Source organism: Hipposideros armiger, unplaced genomic scaffold (assembly GCF_001890085.2).
Source record: "Hipposideros armiger isolate ML-2016 unplaced genomic scaffold, ASM189008v1 scaffold_6, whole genome shotgun sequence".
NCBI lineage: Eukaryota > Metazoa > Chordata > Mammalia > Chiroptera > Hipposideridae > Hipposideros > Hipposideros armiger.
Window position 1 is genome coordinate 4,460,286 of NW_017731356.1, and position 10,991 is coordinate 4,471,276.

Below are 10,991 nucleotides of genomic sequence, written 5' to 3' on the forward strand. Positions count from 1 at the left end.
TGACCCGGGAGGCAAGGTCAGAATGGATAGTTGATAAAAATTTGACAGTTGATCAAAATTTTTCAATGTGTGTATCTTTATAAGTTTTAACAAAAACAAACAAAAGTTGATCTATAAGTCTCAGAAATGCAGCTTCTCCTTTTATAATTTCAGAATTCCATCGGAGTACCTTAAGTGGAGAAAGTTTAGAAAGCACTCTTTTATTCAGTGGTGGAACATCAAGGCAGGGAAATAAAGAACTGGTTTTGCAAACCTTTGAAATTCAGCTACTCGATTTGGTGAGTCTTTGAAGGTGGACATTTTATTCCATGGCCAAATCACAAGGATTATTGGAGATGTCAGGCAGGTCCTCTATTTTAAGCAAAAATTTTATGTTAGTTACCTTAGATTCACCAAATCATGTAAATAAATCATTAGCAGGGTAATTCACTCCTGTTCAACAAATTTATCCAGCTAGGTTTTAGTCTTTCCGTAGACACAGACCCCAAGACAAGCTAACTTTTGGCAAATTATTAGTTTATCAGAATGGGAACAAAGAACATGGAAGTGTGGATAACAATAAAAATGAGGTGCGCGGGGAGCCAAACTTATGCACAGAGTTAATGGTATCAGTGGAGACGCACACCTCCAAATCCATTACTCAACCTCGAAAGAACCAAATTCACTCTTTGGCTTGTGTGTGGTTTAAATTAGAGACATTGTCTCTGAAGAGCTACTCACCCTTGAATGACTCTCCCTCTAAGCTGTGGTGTGTGGGTAGGGAAGAGGAGGAGAAAAAGCGATGAGTGCATATTGATAAAGACAAATCACAGGCAAAAGTGGAAATGTGCCGTCTTCTCTTGCTTCTGTGGAACAGAGGCTGTAATGTGACCTCAGAGAATCAATAGGACCACCCATCTTTTTTGTAGGAGCTACACACTGACCTTTATTTACAGGCAAAATTGCCCAGCTAGAGGCAGCTCATTCAGATAAATGCATTCGTAATTTTCACCTTGGTATGAATTTATTCACCCATTCATTCATTCTTTCATTCACTAGTCACCACACACAGACTGACTGGCTCTAAGGTGCTAGGATTGCTGTAAGACATTAGAGGTGAAACTGTAGACATGATGAAGCTCTTGCCTTCACTGAACCTAAGGCCTAGTGAGGGAAGCAGATAAGCAATCCAGACATGATAGGAAGTATAGGATTCCATGAGAGCATACAGGAAGGACAACTAGCCAGACTCGGAATGAAAGGAAAGCCTTCCTGGAATAAGTAATAATTAACACTAGACAGAAGAGTAGACATTAAACTAGTCAAAGGAAGGGGAAAAAATATCTCAGGCAGAGATAATAGAGCAACAAGTTTAGAGCACTGAAAATAATGTACTCTGCTTGAGGTGTAGATCTTTAAGGGTTGAGGGGAAAAGTGGGTGGGCGATGGGGCTGAAGACCTAGGCAGACAGCCAGGCCTTAACGTCACAGATAGTACTTAGAAATTGTATACAACTGTGAGAAAGAAAAGTCACCAAAACAATGGTTTAAATAAGATGGAGGGCTATTTTTCTCTCATGGAAAACAAATCCAGGGGTAGACAGTCCAAAGTGTCCCCGTGATGGAGGCGCCACCACAGATCTCGGGCCATTCTTGCTGTCAGTTTGGCCATCTTTAGTGCGGGACTTCTCTCCGTAAGACCATTTCAACGTCTCAAGGTGGCCATTTCAGCCACTATTTTTTCCAGTCGAGGAAATGGAAGGAGACACAAACAGCAACAGGTTATAGTCCCCCTGAGTCAGTTTCCTTTGATAGAACATTTCTAGAAGCCACACTTGGTTTATATTTAATCAGCCGGAACTTAGTCATATAACCAACCATTCCTAGCTACAAGAGGTGCTGAGAAATATAGTTTCTTAGCTGAGCACAGTTGCTCTCCCGAACAAAATCAGGGTCCTGTTAGTGAGAAAGGAGAAAAACATGTTAAAAGCAACTAGTAGTCTTCACTATGCCACACAGTGTTAACTCCATCCTGAAGTTAACGGAGAGTCATGTAAGAGTTTCAAGCCCAAGAGGTGACATGGTCAAATTTGTGTTTTCCAAAGGGCCTTTTGGGTGCAGAGTAGAGATAGGATTGGAGGGGATGTGATTGGTGGCAAGGGAACCTGTTAGCAGGATATTGAATAAAACCAGGCAATAAGTGATGGCGGCCAAAAGTTGTGATTTGATGAGGATAAGAGGTGAGACCAGGAATGTAAAGGGGTACAGACAAGGATCCTGTTGGCACCAAAGACAAATCTCAGCCATTTATTATTGTATCTGATGTGGCTCATCCCCATGTAGCATTTTTTTCTCCTTGATAACTGCTGCATGGAACCTAGAGACCCTTATGTTTGTAAAAAATCCTGTAAGTCATCTTAAATGTCTTTTGAGTAGAGATGTGGAGTTCCAGAGCCCTTTGGGGTGGTGGTGAATAAGGTTATATCTCAGGTGCCTAACACAGTGCCTGGCACAGTATAAGCTCCGTGAAAATTCCTTGCTATCATCATCACCATCATCCTGTGATTTTAAAGTAGGAAAAAGTCCTTGAAAAATAATTGATCTGAAGACTCCACTGATGTCTGTGTATGTATGCAAGGCTTTATTTTAATGATTTTATTCAATATTTAGAATAATGTGTATAGTACAACCATGTTGCTTGACTTATCCTGTGCATTGCCATTAGAAAGTACCAAAAAAGCAAATGTCATCTAGTTACAGAAAAGCCATGTAAAGCTTACATTTGGCCAGTTGTATTTTTAATACAGATAGAAACATTATCCCCACTGACATGCATCAGCCTTAGCACAGATAGAAACCAGTCTAACACAGTGTTCTGGGTTTTAAGCTATGTCTAAAGATGCAGCAGGTATAAAAAATAGTAAAGGTAGATTTATGGTCTGATTGCTCAACACTGAGATTTTAAGCATTGATTCTGTGGATGGCTCTCTATATAGTCAATTTCTTATTCTCTCTGAGTGTTTTCATTGAGCAATCCTAGCTACTGTAAAAGAAAAATACCAGAATCTCCATGACTTAAAATATTGGAAATTTCTTGCATATATAGACCAAACAGGTGTTTCTGATTGGTGACAAGAGACGGGGGAGGGGCTCTATTCCATGCAGTCAGTTACAGACCTAGACTGAAGAAGGCCTCAGAGTTGCCCTGGAGGTCAGTCTCCAGCCAGCAGACAGGAGAAGAATGTAAATGGTTGGAAGTGGGGTGGGTTATGACTCCGGTTCCATTGGTTAGAACGTGGCATTTCTAATTGCAAGGGAGGCTGAGAGTCCCAGAGAGAAAAGGAAACTTTTTTTTTTTTTGGATTAGCTAGTAGCCTCTGCTGTTGTAAGCCTTAGTTTTCTAATCATTAAAATGGCAGGTCTGCCCTTAAAAAAAAAAAAAAACTTTCTTAAGCTCATAGAATTTTCAATAATAAGACAAAAAGCTACAGACCTCCCAATTCATCATACACATCACCAAGTCTTCACCCTTTACCAATAATTCAAGTTTTTCCATTATTCTTACTCATTTTTCTTGCAAACCCACAAATTTTTATCTTTCTCTATTTCTCTTTGAGGCCCTCTTGGCTTTGGCTGTGAAATAAGAGCTTACAGGGTAATGACTGTGGTTTCCACAGTGGTGACTAAAGACTAATAAACACGTTGAAAATGTCATGAACTGTGAACTCTGCTTGGCTCTTCACTTAATCCTCAAACCAGTCTGATGAGATGGGTTTCATTATTCCCTATTTGTACAATGGTGGAGCAGGGGAGGCAGTGAGTAGGAGACCTACAAATAAGTAATGAGCCAAGGGACCCACTGATAGGTGATGGCAGAGCTCTAACTTGAGCTCAAGCCTCCATTGGTTCCAAACCTTGAGTTTATGCGAGTCATACTATTCTGCTGCCTTTCTACTTCTCTCAGATACTCCAGAACACCTAGCCCAGAGTGAGGTAGCTCGTGAAAGAAATTGAACAAATATTTGTTTAAATCAACTGAATTGAGTTTGATATATTCTCAAGTTGAATAAACCTCTAGTGTAAATCTATGTTCTTGAAGGGCACATAACGTGTCCTTTTCTTCATTTTTTGTCTTCTCCATGCCTGCTTTATTTTTGCTTTTCCCTCCCTTGTATTCCCTCGTTCCTTTTCTTGATGCTTCCAAGGGCCATCCCAGCCCGGCTGGGAAGAAAGCTTTCACTTAAGTTATAGCACCCACTGTGGTGTCTCTAGCCACTTGAAAATTTCTAGCAAAAGTCGAATGATAAGCATGATTTATTGTAATTGGAAAGAGTACATATTTCCTGTCATATTTTGTTTATGGGAAAAACAGTTAGTTCAGATCAGCCCTTCTTGTGAAATATGGATCTAGGCCCAACTGTCCGTATGTCTAGACTTCGCTTCGCGTGCGTGGGACATTACTTTTCCCAGTTGCCTTAGCTAGATTTTATTCCTCTTTCAGAAAGACTCCTGTTGGATGGAAAATAAGTTACATTTTCAATTAACACTAAATTAACAGGGTAGCCTGCCAAACCAGAAGGCATTCATGCTCTTTTACTTTCCTTTCTTTTTTTTTTTTTTTTTAAGACCAGCTGACTGAAGCCTCCTCTTACAAATGTCTCCTGCTTGTAAGCATGTGGCTGGGCTACACACTTAGAATGAATGAATGCTACAGCTTCCTTTTATCCTGTGCAAAGTACCCTGCTCTGTGTACAAGGAAGTTGTGGGCGGGTAATCAGTAATGGTGTAAGTGCTTTTTTGTGGGTAGCTAATTACGGTTTATGAGGCTTGTCGAGCAAATCATATCCATAGGCAATAACTACCCGCAGAAAACAGTAAAATATGGGCTCTTGAGGAGCTATTTTCATACTACCAATCTGGATCAAAAAAAAAATTCACCAGGGGACAGGACCTGGACTTATAGAAGGAACATTTTATGATTTAAGGAAGAGACATTATTAATGAAAATACTCTGTGCTTCAGATATGGCATCATTTTGGGGAGAAAGAAATGTGGACCTCGTGTGAGAATTTGATTAGCAACATCAGTGTTTTATCTCTGTACCTTCTAAGTTTCTTCCAAATAAATCACTTATTTAGTCGTAAAATATATATAGAGAGAGGGTGCCAAAAAAATACACATTTTAAGAAAATAAAAAACTATTAAAATTGTAATAATCTATACCCATAACAAAAGATGAATACAAGTCATGTGTATACATTTTTGGGGCACCCCCAGTATATACTCATTGGCCAACTTGATGTGCTTACCCCTATGCCACGTACAAACACTCATCATCATGTCGCTTGAGAAAAAACTTGCATCAAATCACTGTCATAAAAAACAGAAAATACTAAGTATTGTGAAAGAATTATATACCGTATAATAGAAACCTAAAGACAGGAAAAGATTTCACCTTCCTGGTGGAGTTAAAGAAGGCCTTATGGAGGCATTTTCTCTGAGCTTAAACTTGAATAATTATTATACATTCACTTTATTCCACATTAAACACAGCACAATTTCAGAATAGCAGTGCTATGCGCGCGCGCACACACACACACACAACACACACACACACACACACAGAGTGTGCCCAAAAAATGTATACACATTTTAAGAAAGGAAAAAACCTGTATTAAAATTGCACTGATGATAACCACTTTGAGCACCTCTTGTAATTGCAGAAGTCAAACGTGACTTGTATTCATCTTTTGTTACTGGTGTCTATTGAGTATTACAATTTTAATACAGTTTTTCCTTCCTTAAAATGTGTATGCATTTTTTGGCACCCTCTCTCTATATATTCATATCAAAATAAGGAAGAAATACTCATAACTATTACAGTCCTCATTTCCGAAATTGGTCACATAGTCACAGTTGCATACATGGTAGTTATAACGTCCTTTTTTTCCACTATGCACCCTCGCCTCATTGGCCCCTGCCAGTACTTCTGGTTTCAAACAGAACTGGTTTTTTCCAATTTTCAGATCTTGAGTGACATGGCATATCCTCAGTGAGGTTTCTTCCCAATTTAAAGTAGATAGCCTCATTTTTTTTTTTTGCACCCTGGTATTTTCTTTCCTTATTGTTACTTGTTGTTTCTTATTTCTTCATGACTCTCAAAACAACAATATTTCTTAATGAATGAACAAATGAATTCCTCTCTTTGTCTGCCACCCACATCCACTAATCACCAGGTCCTAGTAGTCTTTTATTCCTGATATTTTTCAAATCTATATTCCTTTCTTTATAGTCAGCAGCACTCAGTTTCTTACCTGATACTCTTGCTTCTAGCTTCTCCCTTCTCCAGTTACTATTACACACTATACTTGATACTTAGTGGAAAGAAACTATTTGTCATATATTTCCAGTACCTAGCACAGTAGGCACACAATAACACACAGTAGGAGTTCAATAATTACCTGTGAATAAATGAATAAAACATAATTAGTGATATGGGAATGTCTCTGGTCTCCTTATCTTATGAATTCAGTACCCTAAGAATGAAAATTCATACACAAAATTATTTTGGACTTTCACATGTGGGCTTTCTCAAAAAAAATGCTGTGTATTTGACCTCTCACAAAAATGGGATTTAACTGTAGATAGAATGAGCATAGTTCAGTATTCACCTAAAAGAACTGTGTTTGCATCAATTTGCAAGAGTTTAAAATAATATGAACATGATGAAGGGGATAGAAATAGTATTGATGACAAATATAAAAATAATGTATCATTTTCAGTGCTTTTTATTGATTGACTAGGTTTCTGAAGTGTATCTGGGTGATGCGTGTGTCTTAGAGGTGGAGTGGACAATAGATATAATAGTGGCAAGTATTTGGGGCTTGAGAGTAAAAGAAGACAAAGAATAACATCTCGTTTTCATTTTTCATGAGGGAAAAAAAGTATCACTAAGTGCCTAGCACAATGCCTGGCATATAGGAGGAGCAGAACAAACTCATGTTGACTACCTGACTATTGATTGATTTAGAACAGTGAGTGAGATTTTTATAAATTGAAAAGTTCAAGTTGCCTTAAGAAATTGTCAAAAGATTATAGAGTGTTACCTAGTGAATCTGATTGTAAGGGGAGAATGAAGGTGGTCATAGCCGAAAAAATAAATGTGTACTAAATAAAAGTAGAGAGCTGGACCGAAATGACCTTTAGAGATTACTTCCTGCTTATATTTCCACAATATTGAGTCTTCCTGTTGATAACTTCGTTATTTTGTTATTGTTCTTCTTTTAACCTAAAACCTCAAAAACCAAAGAAGGTCAAGACCGCATACATCAGGAGGAAAATGAAAGGTCTTTTCTATCCATTAGCAATCAAGAGAATGTATATGAAAGCAAAACTATTTACTCAGCTTGGCATGACTCCAAAGAAACCCAAATGCTAAAATTTTGTGTTTCAGCTCCTAGCATCCCTCAGTTCCCTTCCCCATACCAGCTATAGGAAGATGAACAAAGCCATCGGTTCCATTAACCAAAGTGCTGTTCAAGGCCCATGTTTAACCAGGCTCCCAGACACTCCAGCTTTCCAAGGGCTGTGGTGGAATGGTACCCTGGACACTCAGCATCCTCTTCCCAAGGCAACTCCCTACCTGCTTCTGGGTTGAATGCTACCCTAGTTGTGCCCCAGGAATTAGTCAGAACTAAAGGGCCTTATATCCCATGCCCTCAAGATTAGAATGAACCATCTGACCAGCTTTTTGTTGCGGGGGTATGGTGGTTGTAAAGCATTCCTGGACTTCATGTGTGTCAGCTCTCCTAAGTAACTTTTACATTTAAATTTTAACAATATCATTTCGTGTCTTGATCCCGTGGATCATGGATTGAATGAGTTGCTACAACAGCCGCCATGACTAGTTACTGTTATGGAAGGTTCCAGGCCACCCACATGCTCTGTGATGAAAGCTACTGTAGAGAAAAGCAAATTGTAGATAGATATAGATAGATAGATAGATAGATAGATAGATAGATAGATAGATAGATAGATAGATGGATGATATGCAATTCCAAAGCACTGCCAAAAAACTTAATTTTAGAAACAGGATATATTAAGTCATAAACAAATTTTAAAATGTGCAGAGTGATTGAAATCCTCAAGGATTATTTTTTCAGTGCTCACAACATCTTAGGTTGATATTTTAAAATACTATTTTTAAAAAAATATTTAATTAATATTTAAAAAGCACCCAGTATGGTCTCTATTAAGCTTTCACTATGAATTTAATAAGAAGCTCTCTGTATATCTTTTGCCAAAAGTATTAAAAAACTTTGCTCTTATGACAGTACTTTTTTTTATTTTTCATCTATTGAAGGACACTTTGATTGTTTTTATGTCTTGGCCACCATGAATAATGTTGCAGTGAGCATCGGGGCACACATATCTTTATGGATAAAGGTTTTCAGATTTTTGGGGCAGATACCCAGGAGAGGCATTGCTGAGTCATATGGTAATTCTATTCTTAATTTTTTGAGAAAACTTCACACTGTTTTCCATAGTGGCTGTACCAATTTACATTCCTACCAGCAGTGTATAAGGATTCCTTTTTCTCCACAACCTCTCCAACACCCGTTATTTGTCTTGTTGATGATAGCCATTCTAACAAGTGTGAGGGACGTAATTCTGATGACTGAAATTAGAGGCAGATAGGAAATCTGAAAGCTTGCCTCATCCTCTCCTCATCGGGGAATTAGCTGATCATAACAAGGACAGGAAGAGAAGGGTAAATAAAAACTCTTAACACTCTAACCAGTTGTGAATTCTAAGAGCTTTTATTTGTTTCCATGTAAATATTAATATTATTAGCCATATTATTAATATCAATATTAATACTCTCTGAGAGCCAGGAAAGCACTAAGTACAAAATTAGACCTTAAAATAAGGGACCTGCCCAGTATGCTTAAGAACAAATTATGATTTAGGTCAAGATAGGAACCCCTTAAACCATTCCCTAAACAGGAAGTCACTAAGTAACAACGGGTAACATGTCTTGAAGGACTCACCAAGAAGGCTAAGGGAAGATTGTTAGCTTGTCCAAGAAAAATTAAAAAAAAATTCTGTATCGTAAATGAGGAGGTTAAACAGCTTGACTCATAGCAATCCATATACCAGACACTTAGTATGTACTTTACACAGTTACCACTATGAGCATGAGATTCTAAAGTGATCATTTTAACAAGAAGAGAAAGCAGGATTGAAAAATGGGAAATTATTTGTCCAAAGTCACTTGGCTAATTAGTGACTGAGTTGAAATCAGAATTCCAGTCTCCTGATTTCTCATTCAGTTCCCTTTCCACAGAGCTCTGTTGTGTCCAGAGAGAAGTTAGTTAACCCTTTGAAGGAATGACTTAAAGGGCACATGCATATTTTAACGGGTGGAGGGTGGGGGAGTGAGGCTGGTGCATGGCAGAAATAATTCTCTGTGGCTGAAGGCACCCATCATGGGAAGAGTAGGCCATGTGTACCCAAAGGGAGCGGGCAGCTGTAGGGAGGGGCCATGACACCAAAGACAAGCAACCCACAGAATAATTATGCATAGGCCTGGAATGTGCATGTCCAGGTAAAATGTGGTCAGGAATTCCAAACTTAAACAAGTAAACATACGTTTTCTTAAATATTATCTATAGTCATAAACATTTACTTATTAGATATCACTCATTGAGTAACATCAACTTTGCAGAACATAGTCAATAACAAAAAGTACACCCGTGCGCGCACACACACTCACACCACACACACATACACACACATTTAAATCCTCTAAGTAGTGAAGACAGATTTACAGAATACCTTTATCAAAACAATTCATGTAAAACATTTAGCCCAATGCCTGGTCCACAGTAGGCCTTCCATAAATGTTTACCTGTGGTTATAATTATGATCATGGGAGTGCCTTTTAGAGCTTGGTTCTCTTTCTTTATGCTCAAGTTCTCTTATTTAGCTTCCTTGTAGTTAGCATTCATTTATGTCTCTACAGCAGATTGACACAGAAGGGCAGGAATATAGTTGGAGATAGTCACGGAAGAAGAGGTGGGAAACAATGGTGGAAAAAAAAATTCAAATGTGATTGAGACCATTGAGTGTGGGGACAGACCTTCTTCCATTTTTCTGGAGATTCTAAAGATATCGCTGTGTTGCAGCACAGTATAATTACCGTGATGACACAGAATCATCCAGAAAAAATTCTACACTATGTTGCGCTCTATTTAAAATAGCAGGGAAACACTGGCTACCATTTAAAATTTTTTTTATCAAAAATTTGAGAACTTACAAATCATCTAGAAATTTCACGTACAAAAAAATCACATTTGTCCACAACGCCATAAGTCTGATGCATCAAGAGGGACCTTTAAATTTAAGGGGATCTTATTTTCTTGAAAGCCTTGGTGTTGGCCAATTATGGGGCCTTCTTGTCTCAAGGATGGTGTTTCTAGACAGAGATCATTGTTTGTCATACGATACCATAGGCTCTCAATAACTTTCGACATAAAGTTGATTTGATAACAGAATTGCTTCATTTGTGAAACTAGCAACATGGTGGTTGGTGTACGTGTCCAAGGCATGGGCAAGTGTGTATTAGCATCAGCAGGTAGGAGCACTTGGGAACCTTTGGCTATCAGTGGCAAAGAATGTTTTCCTTCCCATGCTGTGTAAATTCTTGCTGACTTATACCCTGAGAGGTCCAGTTCCACTGCTGTCCTGTGTGCTCAAGAGAATTCTCTCACTTTCCCAATTTAGAAAAATCTCTGACAGTTTCCTTAAATCACCGAGTGGATTTTTCACAGCATCACATCCCCAGGATGGTTTTTTGAGGGCAAATTTTGACTAAGAACATTTGCTTGGGAAAGCAAAGTGGTAAAGAAAAAAGCCCAGACAGAGCACAGAGTATTCCTTAGCCACCTATATTTATCAGGTCCAGAGAGCTGTTCACAAGTTGATTTTCCTTTTGAATTTCACCAAAGGAGA